The sequence below is a fragment of the Grampus griseus genome, assembly GCF_964374135.1.
Source record: "Grampus griseus genome assembly, chromosome: X".
NCBI lineage: Eukaryota > Metazoa > Chordata > Mammalia > Artiodactyla > Delphinidae > Grampus > Grampus griseus.
Genome location: NC_138999.1, coordinates 103,519,406 through 103,541,638, shown reverse-complemented (window position 1 = coordinate 103,541,638; position 22,233 = coordinate 103,519,406). Strand labels below are relative to the sequence as shown.

At 38.9% G+C, this 22,233-nt stretch overlaps 1 pseudogene across 1 annotated transcript; it reads left to right on the top strand.

Annotated features, from left to right (window-relative positions):
- Window positions 1-18,711: 18,711 nt before the first annotated feature.
- LOC309817610 (E3 ubiquitin-protein ligase Hakai-like) lies at window positions 18,712-19,975 on the top strand (annotated as a pseudogene). The gene has a single exon. The product of its transcript is annotated as an E3 ubiquitin-protein ligase Hakai-like (transcript).
- The last annotated feature ends 2,258 nt before the right edge of the window (window positions 19,976-22,233 follow it).

The window sequence follows — 22,233 nt, the reverse complement described above, 5'->3', positions numbered from 1 at the left end:
AAATGGCCATCATCAAAAAGTCTACAAACAATAAATGCTGGAGAGGTTGTGGAGAAAAGGGAAACGTCCTACACTGTTGATGGAAATGTAAATTGGCACAGCCATTATGGAGAACAGTATGGAGCTTCCTTAAAAAATTAAAAATAGAGCTACCATATGTTCCTGCAATCCCACTCCTGGGCATATATTCGGAGAAAACCATAATTCAAAAAGATACATGCACCCCAATGTTCATTGCAGCACTATTTACAATAGCGCAGACATGGAAGCAACCTAAATGTCCATCAACAGATGAATGGATAAAGCAGATGTGCTATAGAGATTATCATATTAAGTGAAGTAAGCCAGACAAATATCATATGATATCACTTATATGCGGAATCTAAAAAGAAAATGATGCAAATGAACTCATATACAAAATAGAAATAGTCCCACAAGCATAGAATACAAAATTATGGTTGTCAAAGGGGAAATGGGGAGAGGGATAAGTTAGGAGGTTGGGATTAACATATACACTCTACTATATTATAAAATATATAACCAACAAGGACCTACTATATAGCACGGAGAACTATACTCAATGTTTTGTAATAACATATAAGGGAAAAGGATCTGAAAAGGAATATTATATATATAGGAAAAGAATCTGAAAAGGAATATTTTATATATATATATATATATATATATATGAATCACTTTGCTGTATACCTGAAAGTAATACAACACTGTAAATCAACTAAACTTCAATAAAAAATAAAATTAAAAACAAGAAACAGGAAACCCACTTTGAAAACTGTTTTACAAAAAACAAAAGCATAGCTACAGAAGAAATGTTTGCATTAAAAAATAATTTAATCCAAAAACTACAGTGAGGGCTTCCCTGGTGGCACAGTGGTTGAGAGTCCGCCTGCCGCTGCAGGGGACACGGGTTCGTGCCCCGGTCCGGGAAGATCCCACATGCCACGGAACGGCTAGGCCCATGAGCCATGGCCACTGAGCCTGCACATCTGGAGCCTGTGCTCCGCAACGGGAGAGGCCACAACAGTGAGACGCCCGCGAACCACAAACACACAAAAAAAACTACAGTGAGATACTACATCTAATTAGGATAGCTCTAATATAAAAAAAAAAGAAAATATCAACTGTTGACAAGGATATGGAGAAAACACTCGTGTGCTGCTGGTGGGAATGTAAAATATTGTAGCCACTGTGGATAACAGTTTGGTAGTTTCTCAAATGGTTAAACAGAAACACCACATGACCCAGCAATTCTGCTCTTAAGTATACACCCAAAAGAGTTAAAAAGAAGAACTCAAAGAGATAATCCTTATACACCTATGTTCACAGCAACAGTATTTACAATATCTAAAAGGTGAAAACCACCCACATGCCCATCAACAGATGAATGGATAAACAAAATGTGGTATATACATACAACGAAATATTATTCAGCAATAAAAAGGGAATGAATTCTGATACATGCCACAACATAGATGAACCCTGAAAAAACATTATGGTAAATTAAATAAAAGCCAGACACAAATGGACAAATATTCCATGAGATAGCTAGAATAGGAAAATTCATTGAGACAGAAAGTAGAATAGAAGTTACCAGGGAATGGATAGAGAAGGGAATGGAGACATTTTCGGAATGATGAAAAAAAGCTCTGGAGATGGATAGCAGTGATGGTTGTAGAACAATGTGAATGTACTTAATGCCACTGAATTGTACACCAGAAAATTACTAAAATGGTAAATTTTATGTTATGTATATTTTGCCACAATAAAAGAAACTAAAACCAGGCGAAAAAAAACAGAAAAGACAAGAAAAAGTAAGTAATATGTTGTGTGGGGAATTCATACATATTCAACAGACATTACTAACAAGAACAGTAAACACAAAATTCAGCATAATCATACCTGGAGTGAAATAAGGAGGGTGGGAAATGGCAGGAACACACAGATAGATGGCAGGAATATGGTAGTGTTCTAGTTGGGTAGTGGCTTTACAGATGTTCATTTTATCAAAATGCAATACTTACATGTGTTATATTTATTCTTACAATGTATCAAATAGCATATAATAAAAAACTGAAAATAACCTCCCTCCCAAAAAATAAACAGACCAGCATAAGACTTTTCATCAGCATCACAAAATGCTAAAATACAACAGAAGTGAATTTGCGAAGTTTTCAGGGAAAATGGCTTTGTACGCAGCAGTGTAAACCTTACCAAGTACTGATCACGGATGAGACAAAACAAAAATTGGGGGACACGCAAGAACTCAAAGTTTAATGCCCACTCATAATATATTAAAATACTTCAGATGGTTCATCAATAAAATAAAAATCTAATCCAAGAAGGAGGAAAGCATGGGATACAAGGAACAGTGGCAGATGAGCATAATCCAGAGGAAGTCAAGAAACATAAAAAGAAATGAGTAAACAATACACTTTGACACCTCTAATATTCCTGCTGGAGGCAACGGTTTAATAACATATTTTCTTTTCTTTGGAAAAATCCCTATGATTCCACAATGAATAATATTTCACTAATTCTATAATTATAAATGTGGTCTTATGGTGTTTAACATGGTTTTAGAATTAACATACAGAAAAAACCAGAAAAATTGTTTATAGGTAGGTACGTAAGAGATTGTAAAGTTTAAAAATTCTGAACAAAGTAAAAATAATAATGGACTTAAAACTTTGGAAATGGAGGAGATAAGTAGATATGCATCACAGCTAAGAAGTCCATATATTGTTTAACATTAAGTCAAAAGATGGAGGCAAATATTTTTAGAATTATGGTAATTACCAAAAAGGCATTAAAAAAAAGAAATGGTTTAAAGTAGCCACTATGGGACTAAGACCAGGAGTGATGAATAGATGGGAAATGGGAGAACATTTGGTTTTTATTTACTATCATAAAGGCAAAGAATAGATCTAAAAATAAAAACATGGGAAGGAAGAGTGTTTGATCATGTGTTAAATTTTTTATATTTCATTGTGGGGAGTCCACAGTTACTATTTAAAGAAAACAAATCAAGAAACAGGGGTGTATGTATGGTATTTACAGTTATAATCAGTGGTGTACTGGTCAATGTTTCCCAGCCAGCTACCGGGAGGGAAGGTCTAATTTGTAGCATTTACTGATTTCCGTGGCATAATATTCCCACTACAGCCAATTTCAAGCACCAATGTGACACCAATGAGCTTGTAAAATTCCTGAAAAGTTAGTGATGGGTTCTCATAATGATCCTGTTCCAGGGTACCACTGGAAATGGAAGAACTAAAAACAGATAGCTTCTTAATAGTTGTTGCCTCTAGCGAGTGGGGCTTGTAAGAAATTTTACCTAACGTTTTGTATACCCTTTTAATTGTTTACCCTGTTCATGTATTACTTCTATAAATTAAAAAAAAATAGCTCGAGAAATCAAAAGGCATTTCATCTTGCATGTAGAAAGAGCATTATTATCACCTTAACAAGAAAAATCCAGATAAACAACAAAATCATACTTTTTTCTGCTGTCACGAGAGAGCTGACATGGCAGGGAAAACAACTAATCTGAAACCCAAGGAAAGACAGGCACCTCCCAAGGCAGAGATAGGTCACAAACACTGGTTTACCTGTGGTAGAGCACAGGAGGAAGAGACACTGAGTATCATACAACTGAGGAAGAAGAATTTAGCTACAATTTTAATGTACTGTTAAAAACCAAGAATTGGCTAGTAGAACTCCTGGGCACCTCAGACACAAGAGAAATTTACACCTCTTCACAGACTCCTCTCCACAGACTTCTGTCAGATGCTTACTAGAAAGATTGAGCGGGAGGGAAAATGCAAAGAGCCTCTCTCAGTGGTACAGACCTGGTGAGGCTGCCACTGCAGGCAAGGCACAAACTCCTCCCAGACTCTTATCCCCAAAGAACAACAGTCTTAAGCCACTGGCAGAGGAGCAACAAACCCTGTCACTCCCAGGGCACAGGTGAAGACCCATTATGACAGAGGAGAGTGTGAAAGAAAACTATTCCACCACTAGGGGAGAAGCAGAAAATAGTCCAGGGCTCTGAATCCTATGCTAAATACCATTAGTGGTCTCCTACAACTGGGGGTGGCAGGAAATTCTCCTGCACAAGATCCATCAAAGATACAAGGCAGAGTTTGGCTAGAAATGGCAGGATAACAGAAAGTTCCACCCCATGAGACCCAGACACACAGGTCTAAAAATGAAACCAGACAACAGAGAACCTCCTCTGGCCCCAGCACCAGACTACCAAGCACTAAGTCACAAGCAACAGCAGTCTACTGTTGGCATGGCAGGCAAGAACATGGGAGGAACACCCCACCCCACCACTGCTCCAAGGTACAGGTGCACAGGGAAGCCTGAAAGCCAAGGGTGATGCAGGAACAAAAAAAAAAAAAAAGAAAAAGAAAAAAAAACCCTCCATAAACCCAACCCTTATCTGATAGAATTTCAAAGAAAACTGGACAGATCCACAATTATAGTTGAATATTTCAATATTCCTCTTTCAATCATTGATAAAACAAGTAGACAATCTCTAAGGATATACAAGACCTAAACAACACTGTCAGCTAACTTGACTTCACTAAAATTTCTAGAACACTCCACTCAACAAATACACATGGAAAATTTCATCAAAATAGGCTACATTCTGGATCAAAAAATAATCCTCAATTTTTTAAATAAAATTGAACTCAGAGTATATTTTCTGATGGAAAAGGTACTAAGGTAGAACTAATAACAAAAAAATCAGGAAAATTCCCAAATATTTGGAAATCAAACTTCTGAATAACAATAAAAACACACATGCCTATATCAAAGCTTGTGGAATGCAGCTAAAGCAGTGTTTAGGATGAAATTTATATAGCACTGCATGGCTATAATTAGAGAAGAAAAGTCTTAAATCAATGATGTAAATTTCATCTTAAGACTAGAAAAAGAAATTAAATCCAATGCAATAAGAAAAAATAACGAAAATACAAATGTCAATGAAAACAGAAAAACGATTGAAAAGAATCAATGGAACCAAAGGCTAGTTCTCTCGAAAGATTACTAAACCTGACTTTTTAAAATACGCAAATGAAAGCAAACAAAACCTTAAGTTTTTTTTAAAAGCATGGACTTCCCTGGTGGCGCAGTGGTTACAAATCCACCTGCTAATGCAGGGGACGTGGGTTGGAGCCCTGGTCCGGGAAGATCCTACATGCCGCGGAGCAATTAAGCCCGTGTGCCACAACTACTGAAGCCCACACCCCTAGCGCCTGTGCTCCACAACAAGAGAAGCCACCGCAATGAGAAGCTCGCGCACCGCAACAAAGAGTAGCTTCCACTCTCTGCAACTAGAGGAAGCCCGCACGCAGCAACGAAGACCCAACGCAGCCAAAAATAAATTAATTAATTTTGTTTTAAAAAATCAGTAGCCTCCTTCTTCCCCTTTCAAAAAAAACAAAATCAGCCTCCCACTCTTAGAGGTCTCTCCATCCTTGTGGTCACCACTTCTACCCAGGAAAAAAGCAATAAAAACAACCTAATCACATATTCAGGCTAGTCCTCACATCCATTAGTGGCTATTTGTTTAACAGTCAAATCTATGGAAATGTTTGACTTTTACACCATCAATCTCTCAGACTTCCCCTCAGCCCAGTGATTCTGAATTTGTGGTAAGAATGGTAAGAGTAGAATTTGTGGATAAGACAGATATGAAGTGATGACTATGATGTTTATTAAATACTAATTTATGACAAGCAAAGTATAGGGGTAAGAATATTATTAACATTCATGTTATGCAGGAACAACCCACAGGGCCCCGGGAAGAGGATTACTGCCAGGCAAAATTATTAAATCACTGAAATCTTTCATTGGTGTCACTACTCACAATGAATGCTTTCATCCATTTCTCACCTCCTCCCATTAAAATCTGCTCTTCTTAGGAAAGAATCAAGGATATAAAGAAATGAGAACAGCTTTAAATGCTACCTCATTCAAGAAAGGAGAAATGCGGAAGGGAAACAACATTTGCTGGGCCAGGCACTTTATATATATTATCCCATTTCATCCTCACAAAAGCCGTGTGAATTAGAAACTATTATCCCCATTGCACCAAGGGAAAAACTGAGGCCCAAAGACATGAAATGATTTGTCCAAAATCACAGTCACACAGATAAAAAATAGCATAGTTAGGATCTATACTCAAGCTTGTCAGGTTCCAAAGCCCATGTTCTTTCTGTTACAACACACTACCTCTCTCCAAGGTGGTGAAGGTTGTATTACAATGGAGACAAGAGCCTTAAACTAAAAGAACAAACCTAGAGATAAAATTACATAGAACTATACACACACATAGAGAGACATAAATAAGTGTATGTAGAAACTAGTGAAAATTGAATAAGGCTTGTAGTCTAGTTAACCGTATTACACCAATGTCAAATTCCTGGCTTTGAAATTATACTACACTTTATGTAAGATTAGCATTAGAGGAAGCTGAGCAAAGAGTACATGGGACTCTCTGTACTATTTTTATAACTTCCCGTGGCCTTTAATTATTTCAAAATAAAAACTTAAGAAACACCTCTCGGTAGAGATAAATAAAATAAAATTAAGAATGAACCTCTACTAGTGTTGAGGGGAAGGTAGGCCCCCCAGTCCCTTTAATTCACATCACAAAGGTGGTCATCAACTCTGCTTCCACATAAGGTCCACCTTGGCTGCCAGAAATCCACTGTGGTTGTACAAAGTAGACCATTAGATGGAAAACGGGGGCCTAACTTTTTCCCTTAGCATTGATGTGTAGTGGATGGGGAGCTCCAGTTCTGATCAAATTCGTTCCTAGTGAACATGACATGTATTACATGGGGACCTCCTCCCACAACCATCCTCATCCCTGTATCTTGCTGGATGTATATGTCACCATACATGAAGCCCATATGTAGGAAAGAGCAAAAGAGATGGGTCAGTTTCACTGGATTCTTGTTAGAGATGGTGTGATGTTACAGGAAGAGAATTGGCCATGGAATCGGAAAGCCCAGTTCTACAACTTTGTGACATCATGATCTTGAGCAATTTAACACAGCTTAACCTCAATTTTCTCTCTATAAAATAGGGACACAAGTCTACATAATCACATGAGATAATGACTGTCAATCACAATTTAATTACACAGAGGATTGATTTGAACAGAAGGTTTACTGTCCCGGATACTTCACACTGTATGTGGAACTAGCACCGGCCCCTTATGAGGTTATTTCACCAGTGCACATTCACAAATCTTCATGCAGAAATGTGTTCAGGTATTCTCTGTGGTCTGAATTTGCATGTGGATGTATTTTAGCTTCCAACCCAAACTCTGTATGATAAAATTAATCCTTGGAGCTGCTGAATTATAAGGCTGTAGGCTTCCATTGGAGGTCCCAGTGTTAGTCACAGCTCTGGATTTACAAACTCATAAAACATTAACTGCATTTCTCTGTGATTTATGTCTGATTTTGTTTTTCACACATGATTCGTAAGTGAAGTATGCTATCCCCATATGACATCAGTGCCCTGATAAACACAAGAACAAGTTTATAGATTTAACTGTCTTCACACCCTAGAAATATAAAAACTGAATGATATAAAGATGAATTGGAAATCTATAGACTTCATAAGACTATTGGTTGCACTGTCCTATGCTGGAAGAATGTGAGTGGGCCAAAGCCTGACATTAGCTAACTGGGCTCTCTTAGCAGAAGTTCGGGTAAGATGACTAGGCTTTCCTGGTGATCCCCGAGGAACTTTTATTTTCTATGTTTATTCTCTTACACTTCTTTCAGGGACAGTGGTACACATTGTTTTCGGAAAGATTGCTATCAGTATTTGCTGCAGTGAAAGTTAACCATCTCTCAGACCAGGACCATGGTAGCAGGTAGGTAATACCACATTTTACAAAGCCTTGGCTGTAGAGGTATTATGTAACTGATGGGCAAGGCTGACTCCCCAATAGAACAAAGAGGCAATTCTTGTTTGTGCATTTGGTCATCAAATTCAAAAATGGCAAAAAGACAAAAATGAATCAAGCATTAGGGCCATTGCAGCTTGGTACAAAGCCAGGCTCAGGCTACACAATCCCCATGGTCATAAAAGCCACAAACATAAAGAATTTCCCAAGAGCCTAGGATGGGGAAAAGGGAGGAAGACAAGGGAGCAGACAGAAGAAGAGGAACCTAACAGAATGGGAGTAGAGATCTTTGGATGCCTCAGGCAAAGTGAAGTAATTGCCAATTGAAGGGCCAGACAGCAAAGCAGCATAGGAATTCAAAAGGACAAAGCAACCTCCCCCAAGCTCCTTGCCATATAGTTTACCATCTAAATCAGGAGAATTTGGGGGATGAAAAGAGGGTGCTCTTAATAATTATGCCAGAACTACAGGTGCATACTGGGTTTATCTGTGGCAGACTGGGACATATGGTCAAACTTTGTGTAAGCTCCTCTCTGATCAGGCTCCTACCTACCTGCCTCCTCAACCTACTCTGTGAAGCAGAAGCCAGTTCTCAGGTACCTCAGCTATCCTAACAGCGACAGCCAACTTCTTTCCCACAAAGACACTCCTGCCCAGGTTGCACGTGCCACACTCACAGTACCTAGTTGATCAGCTCAATTTCCCAGGCCCACCAAACTAACGAGACTAAAGTAAAAACACCAGACCTCACCACCACCTTCTCGTCCACAGAGTTTAGCTGAGCCTTGACTGGTCAGTCACACTCTGTCCCTATATCCTGAACACAACCTCTGGGAAATAAGTGGACTAACAGAGACTCATTTACCTTAGGAACTTGTACATATCTATCAGTTTCTTTGATCAAATTTTATTTATATCAAGATCTCTGAATTACCATCTACACAGTGAAGAGGAAATGTAAAACTAGCGTACCATCCAGTGGGTAAACCCCATAGTCCAGGAATAGGTAATGGACACTACCTCTCTCCTAATGGTTAGAAGGACTGTGGAACCCAGTACTCCAGTGCCTGTCTTTTCCTTTCTTGCCACAGCTTTTGCTTAGCCCTCCCAAATATGATTCTCATCTCCTACATTTCCCTAAAACTCCAATATAGGCTGTTTTGGTCTGTTGCTTAGACTAAAGTGCTCCAGCTATCCTTTTACTTAGGCGAAAGTGCTCCAACTATCTTTTTGCTTTGGACTTGATTATCTTTATCAAGACTCTGCTATTTCTTTTACTGTGGCTTCCTAGCACTACTCCTATGGCAAGTTCATGTGCCTGAAGCTTTTTTGCTTTGGAGGTCTTTTCCAAGAGACTCTGTGGTCCTTTATAAGAACTGACTCCTGGCAAATGTGCCTCATAGTCCTTCCAGATGTGCCCAGAGATGCCCAATTAGTAGAGTAATACCAGCTTAGACTCCAACTGGGATCATTCACTACACTTACAATAACCCTATGTATGACAAAGATCAAGTGTTATCTCTATTTTACAGTTGAGTTAACTGAGACTGAGAGGGTAAGACTTACCCAAAGCCACACTGTTAAGAAAGCAGAGAGGCAGAACTGCAGTCTAAGGGTACCTTGTACTCACCAACAGGGCTGCAGTAGGGCCTTATCTCATGTTAAGCACTTCACAATAGACACTGTGGAGTTTGTCAAACTATATATCTTCCTTTAGCTTCAAACAACTCACACTGAATGTCAGAGATGCATTTCATGATTGAAAATGAACCCAGAAGCAGAGCATTTCAAAGCCTCCATTAGAAACATGCCAGAGCTTGAAACCTCCAGAATAAGGAAAGGAAGCAATGCACATATTCATGCCCCCAAAACAGCCAAAGCTTCACAGCCCAGAGCTAGCAAAAACTGGTTAGACTCTAGGATAATGTGCAGCAGTTATCAGTCCTTTGTTAAGGCTATCAAAGCACCACCTTTTAAAAAAAACAAAAAACAAAAAAACATTAGAAATCCAAGTCTCCACCAGCTTGTACCCATGGAAACGATTCTGCCTGCAGAAATCGCCCCACCAGGGAACAAGCTAGCATAGCTCCAAGTTGCTCCTCCAAGCAAAGAGTGAGGTCGAAATGACTCCTCTAGCCCTACAACTCACTAGTGTCCCATGATTTGACCATTTTCTTCCCACAATCACTCCCTTATCCCCTAAGAAAGGAAAAAATTAAACTTTAGACCCTCAAAGCAAGTGAAATGATGGGTCAGTCTATCCGAACAAACAAGAGGTGATTCATTGGCTGATCTGTCCTCCCAAAGTGGCAGAGGGGAAGAATTTATTGCTTGTCTCAGGCATCCTTCAATCTGACCTGCAAAGCAAGCAGATCTAAAGTAACCTTAGCTTGGTGCTGATGGCTTTTTGGCCCAACTCCAAAGCCACTTCCATTATTTGCATTTTACACACACACACACACACACACACTTACTTGTCTTTGCCATACCAAGGTCACTCAATATCAAGACCATTAAATCCTCTCTAAAATGAAGCCCCATTATCAAGAGGAATTAAATAATGACTAAATATACTAAGCACTGCCTCTGCTTTAGAAATACTTATTCACTGTTCTGGCACTCCTTAGCAAAAAGCTAGTTGTCAATATGGGAAAGCTATTTGCACCATTAGGTTAAAACCTTTCCTCTCCTCCTTCAATGCCACTGTCACTTACACACACCCCCACTACCACCATAAACTTAGGTCTAGACAAGTTTGGGAAATAGGTAGACTTTAAGGTCGAGTATTTGGTTTCTTGCAGCCATTAGCACTTTAGCCTTTAAAATGCTTCTCTCTCATTTTCCAGCATTCTCTCTAACCCAAAGTCAGCTCCCATTCCATAATTCCACAGGCTGCATCATTATACACGGCTTACAGTGCTTTAGGGAAAAGGTGGAATGTAAACAGTTCCATCCAAGCACACATAATCAAACAGAGCAGGCAGTGTGAGTGGTGATGTACAACCTTGGACATGACATCGGTATTTCAGGTGGAAACTTCTCCCACAAAATATGTAAAGGAAGGAGGAAGAAGACAAAGAATATACCAAATATCTCATAAAGCCAGGGCAGGTTAAATTCTCACTGCTGGTGTCACCCTGCTCGTGTCAGATTTTGACAAGATAAAAGTAACTCTCTTCGGGCTTCCCTGGAGGCGCAGTGGTTGAGAGTCCACCTGCCAATGCAGGGGACACGGGTTCGTGCCCCGGTCTGGGAAGATCCCACATGCCACGGAAAGGCTAGGCCCGTGAGCCATGGCCACTGAGCCTGCAGGTCCGGAGGCTGTGTTCCGCAACGGGAGAGGCCACAACAGCGAGAGGCCCGCGTACCGCCAAAAAAAAAAAAAAAAAAGTAACTCCCTTCAAACAAATTTTTGAAGCCCAGGAAGGAGGCTTCTCTATCTACCTGATACCAATACAAGTAAGACTACACAATCCTCCTGCTATGACTTGATGCTCTTAATATTCTATGGCTATAGTCCAAACAGGTTGATCTCAACATATATTGCCTAAAATGGAGAATACCAGTATTTCATTCTATTGCTCAGGTTTTTAATGAGTTCAGGTAAAATGAGAGTAACAGGACAAAAAATTAAATCTCAGCCACCAACTCTCTGCTACCCTACTACCCATGCAATTTTAATCTTTCACTATTTTATTAAAGTCACAGTTAGCCAGATACTGCCCAATAAATAACATTCATTCCTACCTCTGTACCTTTATTCATTCTGGTTTACACATCTTCTTTTCAAAAGTCTATACTGCTCCTATATTTAGTTTGTCTCACCTTCTCCATGAAGTCTTCCTTTCCTGAACTTCTGGGGTAGTGGTTTCCAAACCTTAGCATACATCAGAATCCCCTGTAGGGCTTGTTAAAACAAAGATTACTAGGCCCCACTTGCAGAGTTTGAGTCAGAAAATCTGAGGCCTGAAAATTTGCATTTCTATCAAGTTCCCTGGACTAATGCTGATGCTGCTGGTGGTTTATCTTCAGTGTATCTAGCGCTTGACTACATACTTTATATACTGTCATTTATTGTTCTTCAGTTGATTTATGAACATACCGGATAAGACTTTATGCTGGAAAGAACAGAAAACCCAATGCAAACTGGCTTAAACAAAAAGTGGATTTATTTTCTCACTTAACTGGATCGTCCAGATATTGGTTGACCCAGTAATTCAGTAATATCTTCAAGGACTCAATTTCCTTACATCTTTCTGCTCTGACATCCTCAGTGGCAGCTTTATCCTAAAACTGGTTCCTCTCTTGGCAATAATACAGTTGCCAACCACAATTAAGGCTACATATTTCTTACTAATATCCAGAGGGACACACAGAACATCTTAGCAGCATTCCAAACAAGAGAACTAAAATTCACCCTGATTAGGTAGCCTGAAGCAAGTGGCCTGTGAAGGACAGGGATGGATATCAGAAGAAAAATCTGAATATTGTTAGGAAGAGAACGTATCCCATAAAGGCACCCAGCAAACGTCTACTACACAACTCAGCCAGAGTATAAAACCAACTAGGGTATCATCTATATCTCTTATACCACACAGGGAACACTCAATAAATGGATGATTTATTGCTTTTTAAAAAATAATTCTTTCAACTGATTTGGAAGTATCCTTGTAGACTGGATAATCACTTAACCAAATTTTGTTCTTGATCAACCAATTATTTGAACTTCATGCAAAAAATGTTGGTAAGAGTGTTCTGTAGTTTTCTTATATTGGGTTGGCCAAAAAGTTCGTTCAGGATTTTCTGTTACGAACTAACCTGAAGAAACTTTTTGCCCAATCTAATAGATCTAAGTTAGCAAGCACCAGTTCAGACTTTTCTGTTACGATGTAAAAAATTATTCTTACTTGTTTAAAGAGAATCAGATATTCTCATGGTATTTTTTATTTTTAAAATTTTACTGAAGTATAGTTGATTTACAATGTTGTGTTAGTTTCTGGTGTAGAGCAAAGTGATTCAGCTACATATATGTAAATATATATTAAATATTTATATATATATATTCTTCTGCATATTCTTTTCCATTATGGTTTATTACAAGATACTGAATATAGTTCCCTGCGCTATACAGTAGGACTCTATTGTTTACCCATCCTATATAATAGTTTGCATCTGCTAATCCCAAACTCCCAATCCTTCCCTCCCCCATCTAATTCTCTTTAAAATGAATTTTTTATCCAAAACATTCATGAAAAACTAGTTCCACTACCTCAACCAAACGTCTGGGGTCTGACTATTAGGACAGCTCTTACTGCTATGTACTATTGTAATTGTTAGAAAACTCTATATATTGAACTAAAAATCAGTTTCCTTAGAACTTTTACTCATTGATCTTAATTCTACCATTAGAGGCTATGCCAAACAAGTCTTTTTTAGGGTACTGCCCATACCTTAGGGCATATATTTGAATGTAGGTGTCTTATACACTGGAAATTAACAAGACCATTTTTCATATGCTACTTCGAAGAAAAACCAATTTGGGAAAACATGGTAAGCTATTATATTAGTTTACTGAGCTGCCATAACAAAATTCCACAAACTAGGTGGCTTACAACAACAGGAATGTATTCTCTCACAATTCTGAAGGCTAGACGTGCAAAATCAAGGTGTTAGCAGGGCCATGCTCTTTCTGAAAGCTCTAGGGAAGAATCTTTCCTTTCCTCTTCCTAGCTTCTGGTGGTTGCCAGCAATCCTTGGCATTCCCCAGCTGCATCACTCCACCCTCTGCCTTGGGCATTACATGGCCTTTCTCCCTGTGTTTCTCTTTTGTGTCTCTGTGATGTGATGGCAAAAGAGGCAAGAAAGATTTGAAAGGTAAGAGGGACTCAAACCCACCATTGTTGGCTTTGAAGATGGAAGAAGGGAGCCAAAAGCCAAGGAATGCAGGTGACCTCCACAAGCTGGGACCGTCTGTCAGCTAACAGCCAACAAGAAACTGCAAGAAACTGAATTCTGCTAACAATCTGAATGAGCAAGGAAATGGAATCTCCCCTAAAGCTTCCAAAAAGGAACCCTTCTGAAAACTTGACTTTAGTCCACCAAGAGCCTTGTCAGACTTCTGACCTACAGAAGCATAAGATAATAAATTTATGTTGTTTTGAGGCATTACGTTTGTGGTAATTTGTTACAGCAGCAATAGAAAACTAACACAGTAGGTAAATAATAATAACTATAATAGTTATATTATTATTATCATCATAATCACCACCACTACCACCACCATCGACAGATCAAAAAGACGATAATAAGTCTCAGAAAAATTAAGTATTATTCCTAAGGTCACACAGGTAGTAGGTAGCAGAGCAGAAATTTAAACAGAAGCATGCCTGATAGCAAAGGCCATGTTTTTTTTTATCACAATGGTATACTGCCCATCCCAAGAAACAGTGAGATCCCAAAGAAATAAGTCTTAGAAGAAATAAAAATTACATTAACCCTGTGCATCTCACAGAGTACTGACAGCAATGCCAGTAAATTTAGGCAGGCAGCTTTTCTGAGCTTTGAAAATATCTGACTTCAAAAGCAGCGTTGACTTTTAGAATAACTGTAGCATGAGTAAATGTTTATTTGTAACCCTTCTTCTCTCCCTTTCTTTTCCTTAACTCCTTCATCCCTCTCTCCAATATCCCACCAACCTAAAATATCTTCACAGAACAAATGGCCAAGAATAAGCAAAATGATCCTGAAAAGTAAGTTGGGGAGATTTGCTCCCTTTTCCAAAATCTTAAAACTTTATAAAGCCACAGCAATTAAGATGCGATAAGAAAATAGGCCAATGGAATGGAATAGAGAATCCAGAAACAGACTTATGCATATATGAAAACCAGATATATGACAGAGTTAGCCACTGAAGATAAGAAGAGTAAGAATGAGTTATTTAATAAATGGTTCTGGGATAACTATTTATATGGAGGGGAAAAAATGGATCCCTACATTACACCATACAAAATCAATTGCAGGTCAATTAAAGAAGACTCCATTTGAAAGACCAAACTTAAAAAAATATGTAAGGGAAAATATCTTTTATGATCTCAGGTTAGGGAAAACATTTTAAGCATATCAGAGAAACACTAATCATAAAGAAAAAGATTGAGAATTCTAAAGCATCAAAATTGACAAGTTGCGTATCACAAGACACCATAAAGAAATTAAAAGGCAACTTACAAGCTTAGAGGAAACGATTGTTAAGTCATATAACTGGCAAAGAATTAGTTTCAAAAAGATATAAAAAACTCCTACAAACTATTAATGAAAAATACAAATTGTTCAACAGAAAAATGGTCCAATGATATGAACAGGTATTTGACAAAAGAGGAATTATAAATGGCCTATAAAACATGAAAAGCTGTGCAACCTCACTTGTAATCAGAGAAACACAAAACAGAAACATAATGATATGAAGTTTACAACCACCAAATTTGTAATAAATTAGAAGTCTGGGGGCTTCCCTAGTGGCGCAGTGGTTGAGGGTCCGCCTGCCGATGCAGGGGACACGGGTTCCTGCCCCGGTCCGGGAAGATCCCACATGCCGTGGAGCGGCTGGGCCCATGAGCCATGGCCGCTGAGCCCGCGCATCCGGAGCCTGTGCTCCGCAACGGGAGAGGCCACAACAGTGAGAGGCCCGCGTACCGCAAAAAAAAAAAAAAAAAAAAAAAGTCTGTTAATAAGAAGTGTTGGTGAAGATGAGGAGCAACAAAAACTTTTACACTCTGCTGATAAATTGATATGAACTCTTTGGAAAAGTTGAATATGCTTATTCTCTATGATCTAGTACTTCCTCTCCTGTATACATACCCTAGAAAAATTCTTGAACATGTACAAGACACATGTACAAGAATGTTTCATAGCAGCACTTATAAATCTGAGAGCAAACCAAGTATTCATCTATAGGAAAAATTTATAATATATTCATACAACAGAATACTGAAAATGAATAAAATACATGCAATAACATGAAATATCTTAGAAATATAATGTTAAGGGAATAAAGTCACAGTATTATTCCATCCCCACAAAGTGAAAGACATGCGAAAGTAAACAATATTTTGTATAAATATATATACATATGTGATTTTTAAAACTGAAAATAGAAAGAGGATGATGAACACACAACTGAGTATAGTGCTTTCCTTTCATGAGAGTGCAGCAGCTTTCAAGTGGGCTGATAATGCTCTATTTCTTAAGCTAGGTGGTAGACATATGGGTGCTCATCTATTCTTTTGGATATACGACATGGTTCATTATAAACATTTTATACGTCAGTTGAGAAAACATGTATTTGAGGAGTGGTATTGAAACTGTGCTTCGCTGAACTGCCTAAAAGACAACTATAAGAGGGGGTGAAAGGATGCCAGAGCTGTGGGAGTCTTAAGGAGGTAACACTCTGGGCTCCCCTACTGTGACTTCACTCAGAGCAGCTGCACCCTTCTGAATACAGAAAAAGGTTTGAAAACCACTTCAAGCAGGATTATTTTGCAAAAAGAAGGGTGTACACTAAGTCACAAGGTACCCTGGTACACATGTATTTGCTTGTATGGCATTAGCTATTTGGCAGAAGGCCAAAGAAATCAAAAGCCTAAGTAGCAGTATCCACTGTATTTCAATTTTTAAAAAAGCTTAAGCACCAGTAGCCATTGCCCACAGATGACAAATTCAAAATAAAGACAAAACAGTCGTGAAATGATATTATAGGTCAGGATGAGAAAACTGGTGCCTACTTACACGCAACTTTTCAAGAATTCATCAATAATGAAATGGACAAAGTAACTTTTCCCTAAGCCTCTGCCCTTGATTCCTTCTTTTTACCACCTGTAAGCTTCATCATCATTTCCAACATCAAAAGGGGATCTATTATTCTTTTTAACCCTATCTCTGCTGCTCACTCACTCTCTCTGATAAAATGTCCCATGTGGCTATACATTTTTTCTTTTACAAAGTGTATCAGCAAATGTGAAATTTTCCCCAGCATCAATCATGGAGTATTATTGCAAAAATATTCTGATCTAGCTGTATGCTTCGGCAATTCCAATATCTAAACGGAGACCATCAAAAAATGCTTTTATGGCTTTTAAATCTTTTTTTCTTTTCTCTGCAGCATTTTCAACCTGGTGCAACATCCCTGCTGACTTTTTTTGTTTGGCAAAGGTCAGCTTTGTGCCTTGGCGTTTCAGCAGAAATGAATAATCTGCTTAATGAGGGCAATTTCCTGCTCTGACCTACCCTTTAATTATTTTTTAATCATGTATTTGGCATATTTGGTCATGATAGTTCATCGCTTCCTTTGCAAAGCTGCTTTGTAAATAAGAATGAGAACACTTATTCTGTACAGTATGAAATGAAGCTATCACAGGGAGGGTGAGCCTCACTTTACAGTAGACTAGGTTCCCAAAAGGTGGGTACAAATGACATTTCTGTATAACCAGCCTTATCTTTCCATAAACGAATATGATCATTTCTAATATGCTTCATATCCATCTTGGAGTAGTCATCACTACTGATTATTTGCCCCTTAATTTTTGATTTACTAAGGTCTCTCCTCCAAGTTGTTAATACTCTATAAACATATATCAAATATACCAAGAGAATATAACATTTAAAGAACAAAAATGAGAAATTTGGGGATATGGGAAGGCATTTTATAATGTGACTAATCACCTCCCTAATTTGTTGGGGATTTTAACTTTGAACTTTCATGCACAGATAAATACTCTTATATACAAATACCATTATAAAGGATCCTGTATAAAAAAGGTTTCCAAGTCCTACTGGATGACCTTGCATTGATACTCAGTAAAGGAGCCACTCTTTATCGTGCATCACAAACTAGTGTACCAACACTGAGGGGAAATCCAGCAGTGTGTGACACATATCCTGGCACAACTTCCTGGGATTTCACTATTACTCAAAGACTTAGGGGCAGGGAGAGATTCAAGTAATTTAACTAAGTAATCAAAAGCATTATTTTTTATTAAAACAAACATTCTGAAAAAGGAAGTTATATTCATATAATATTCCTATAACTTAAAGTACAACTATTCAGAGAAATATCTTGCTTTCAGAAGTACTTAGAACTCTGTCCCCCCTTACCCTCACAGTTTTAGTAAAGTTTTCTCTACCATTAGGGGTACTTTGTCAGAAAAGTTTGAGAAGCTAGATCTACAGCATCTCTGACAAGAAGCTTTCCAGTCTCTATTTGAACATTTCAAACGATGGGTGAGCTTTCACCTCCAAAAAGCAAAGCACTGCATTGTTAAAAAAAAAACAAAAACAAAAAAACCTTTAAGGATGGGCTGGCTGCCTTACCTGCTCGGGCTTCTGCTTTCATGTACTACTGCGCTTGCCCATGCCAGCACACACACACACACATGCTCTCCCCTCCCCCATTCCGGATTAGTCTCTTTTTCCAGTTTAAGTCTATTTTTTTTCTTGAAGCATAACAAGAGCAGCCTAAGCAACCTCGGCACCAAAACTCTTCAAATATTCACTCTCCTTCTGCCCGACTTTCTCACTGGAAAGGAGGTTGGTAAGACGAGGTCAAAGGTACAGTGACCTGGACGTACTTCCGCTTCCTGAACTCAAGAGAGTACGGCACACGCGCGCCCTGGGTCAGTAAGGTTGACTTCCGCTCCCCTCGTGCTCTGAGAGCTGAATCACGGAGCGCGCCCAAGGATTCGATCATAGTGCAGAGGACCGGTATGACTCCAGTGGGTAAAGCTTTTAGAAATGAACAAGGATGTGTTGAAGATGTTTTTTGGGACTTTCAGATAAACATCTTAGGTGAAAAGGATGATACCCCAGTGCATTTCTGTGACAAATGCTAATTGCCAATTAAAATCGATGGGCAGATGATTCCATGCAAGCATGCTTTTTGCTATGCCTGTGCTATTTTACATGGAAAAGAAGGCAGTAAGATGTTCCCAGGCTGTAGTAATCCTGTGGAACGAATTGAGAAGCATACGCAAGATTCTCTCTTTACATGTGGCACTGTTCAAGGATGCAAGAGACCGTGTTTGTCTCAAAGAGACTTAAAGGCTCATATCAACCATGGCCATACAAGAGCTGAAAATTCTGTTGCCCGTACTCAACTTGAAAATGTTCATTCTGCATGTTGTCCCACCACCGACTGAAATCTGATCTTATAACGCCGCCAGATGAGCATCATATGAACCATATTCCGCCAAAGCAATACCTTATGATACTACTACCTCCTTTGCAAAGTGTTCGCACAAGCCATATAATCTGCCACAAGAACATATTAGTGCTCCTCCAGCAGAGTTCACTGTCCATGAATTCACCTCTATATTTTTCAGTGAGTCAGGAAGCTGAGTCAGAAAACCTTTACATTTCAACAAGAAAACACAGCAATTTAGTAACTGTCCCTATTCAGAATGACTAAAATTCGGGTACTTGAGAACCACTGCCTCCTGCCTCTGCAATTGCTCACCATCATCCTGAATATCAGGGTCAACCAGTGGTTTTGAACTCTCATGGAACTATGCCTCCACAGCAATATTTTACCACGCTACCTCCTCTGCAATCAATAAGTCATCAAAGGCCACATCCTTCCCAGACCACAGGTACTTTTCACTTGATTCATAGCCACGCTTCAGGTGCATCAGTGACTTCTACACCACCACCCTCTCCATAGACCTATTATTGCTCAGATGCCACCTTATATGAAATATCTTCCACCAGGACCTACCTCACCTCAACAGGGTAATCCACCTGTAAGTACACATACTTCTCACCATTATAATGCTCACTCTTTACCCCAGTTTACTGAAGATCAAGGAACTCTGGGCACTCCATTTATATAACTAGGGAAAATAAGTCATGTTATGTGGCCTGCACCCAGAGGACCACCCATTCCTCCAGGAAAGCAGCATCTTCCTTTCTCAAACCTCACTTCTTGGACTACACTTCCCAGATCAGACAAGATATAAACCATATAACCAGTAGTAATAGTAAATACTTTTAAACAGAAGATATGATGAGGGGAAAAAAAGTATTGTCAACCTTCTCATTAAGCTTTGACCATTTGGGGAAGGAAAAGCACCTCTTACAGAAGTGGCTATAAAACATTTAAAGTCTTGTCTCTTAAAATGGTTTTAAACCTTGATCTTGGGAGTGATTTTAAGTACTTTACTACAGTGCAGATAAGTGGCTCAGTTGAGATTAACTATGCTTTAACAACTTGGTTCCTCTAGTATGGTAACTTGATCCCAGAAGTGACCATTTGCAATATTATATCCTGGGTGGGGACTGTGTTCTGCTTTCAAAAGTGTTGTTTTTATTAAATCCAATGTTTAGTTTTTCTTGTGATACATTTTGTTAACCTGGGTAAAAAGAGTAAATTTCAATATGGTTGCAAAAGAACAATAAGGCCTTTGTACACAAATCTGTCTCCCTGTAACTTCCAACATTCTTGTTTCTAGGCCCAAATTGCTTTTTCTTTACTGTAGCTTAGGCTCTGTGACCCAAACCACCTGCAGGCTGAGCTCTGCCCTGGATTCTAGACACCACACAAACCAGAAGTATTTAAGCAGTTCTAGCCCAAATCTGTCAAATCCAGCATCAAATCCCCCTTACTACTCCAACCCTGATCTTATGCCCCAGTTTTAATGTGCCATTGCCCCTTTCCTGTGTTAAAAGATGAACTGAGGCATATTAAAATTTTTAAGAGCTATGAATTCGAATCAGGCAGCTTCAATCTAGCAGATAGAAAGGAGCTCTGAGGAGCTGTATAAAACGAGCAACTTTTATAGGCAGAAGGGAACAGGAACAAGGAAGTTACCCTAGGCAAAAAAGCAGATTGGTTATTGCAAGGTTACTTTCCTTTAGGGGATGGCAGGGATTAGTTAGGCAGGTTGCCTAACTAGTGCTGATAAGGTGATTTCTGGCTGATTGGGTTAAGATTCCATTTCTGGGAGAGCCAAAGCTGTAATTAAGTCAAGTCTCAGTTTGGTGACCTGGGACTTAACATAAATGACTCCATTTTGTTGTCTTGTGTAAATGACTCCATTTTGTTGTCTTGTTTCTAACACCTGAGAGCCAGTGCTCACCTCATACTCAAGTTCCAGTTACTAAGGCTGTTTCTTCTTCCTATGTGTGAGTCCCTATCCAAGTAATATATTAGATAGTATAGGCTGTCTATGACTTTTTCTTGCCAGTGTAAGGGTAAATAAAATCTTAAAAATTAAATTTTCCCTAGTGCCAAAAAGTAGAGAACTTTCCTCCTCCCATTTTCTTTTAACATTTCCTTCAGAAAACTTGAGATTATAAATGCTAGCTCTGCCTCTGAAATATATGTAAATCTTTTTCAAAGCTAAATAAGCCTCTTGCAGTTTTACATCCCAGGAATGTCATTCCTGGGGCCAAGGAACCATTTCTTTGAAAAATGAACACCAAGAGTGGTACCCTATCTCCCTGTCTGTGGGAATTTTAGTTCCAAGATGTAACTTCTTGCTTGTAAAAAGGATGAGATTTTATTTTTCCTCTGGATACAATTAATGTGTATGCAATAGATTAACATATATATATATGTAAAACATATGTACATGTTAATGGGTTAACAAGTATATAAAAGGGTAAGAATTCTTTTTTGTCTCTGCAATCTACTGTGGAGGAAGAAATTTTTCTCTACCCTTCTGGCTGGTCTAAGAGTTAAATTGACATGAGACAGATTAACAGGAGAAAAATCACACAAAAGTTTAATTACATGGGAGAGACCCAGGAAAACTAAGTAACTGGCCAACATGGCTAAAGCCCTTACCTTAAATACCATCTTCAGCTAAAGACAGAGGATGGGGGTAGTGGTTTGGGACTTCAAGGGGAGGAAGGCAATTCACATGGAGATAGAAAAGCAAATGTTTGGTAAACAAATGTTTGCTGGGCCAGGCAGGCAGAGACAATGGGACACAGAGTAGACTCTCATCTTTAGGCCCTGCCTAGAGTTCCCCACAGCACACCTAGCCCATATTCTTTGCAGATAGCTCTGGTGATAACTCTATTCTGGAACAAACCCACTATCTACATTCTTTTAGGCAGTACGAGGGAAGGTCAAAGTTTCTTTTAAGGCCCAAAGAGTCTTAATCAGCTTAAATTAATCCTCATGCCAAAGAGACTCATTTTAGGGTGGCAAATTTTGCTCCCCTACAAATCTCTTTAGCAGATTGCCTATGCTGCACATCGCAGTCTGGTTTAATGTTTATCAATTA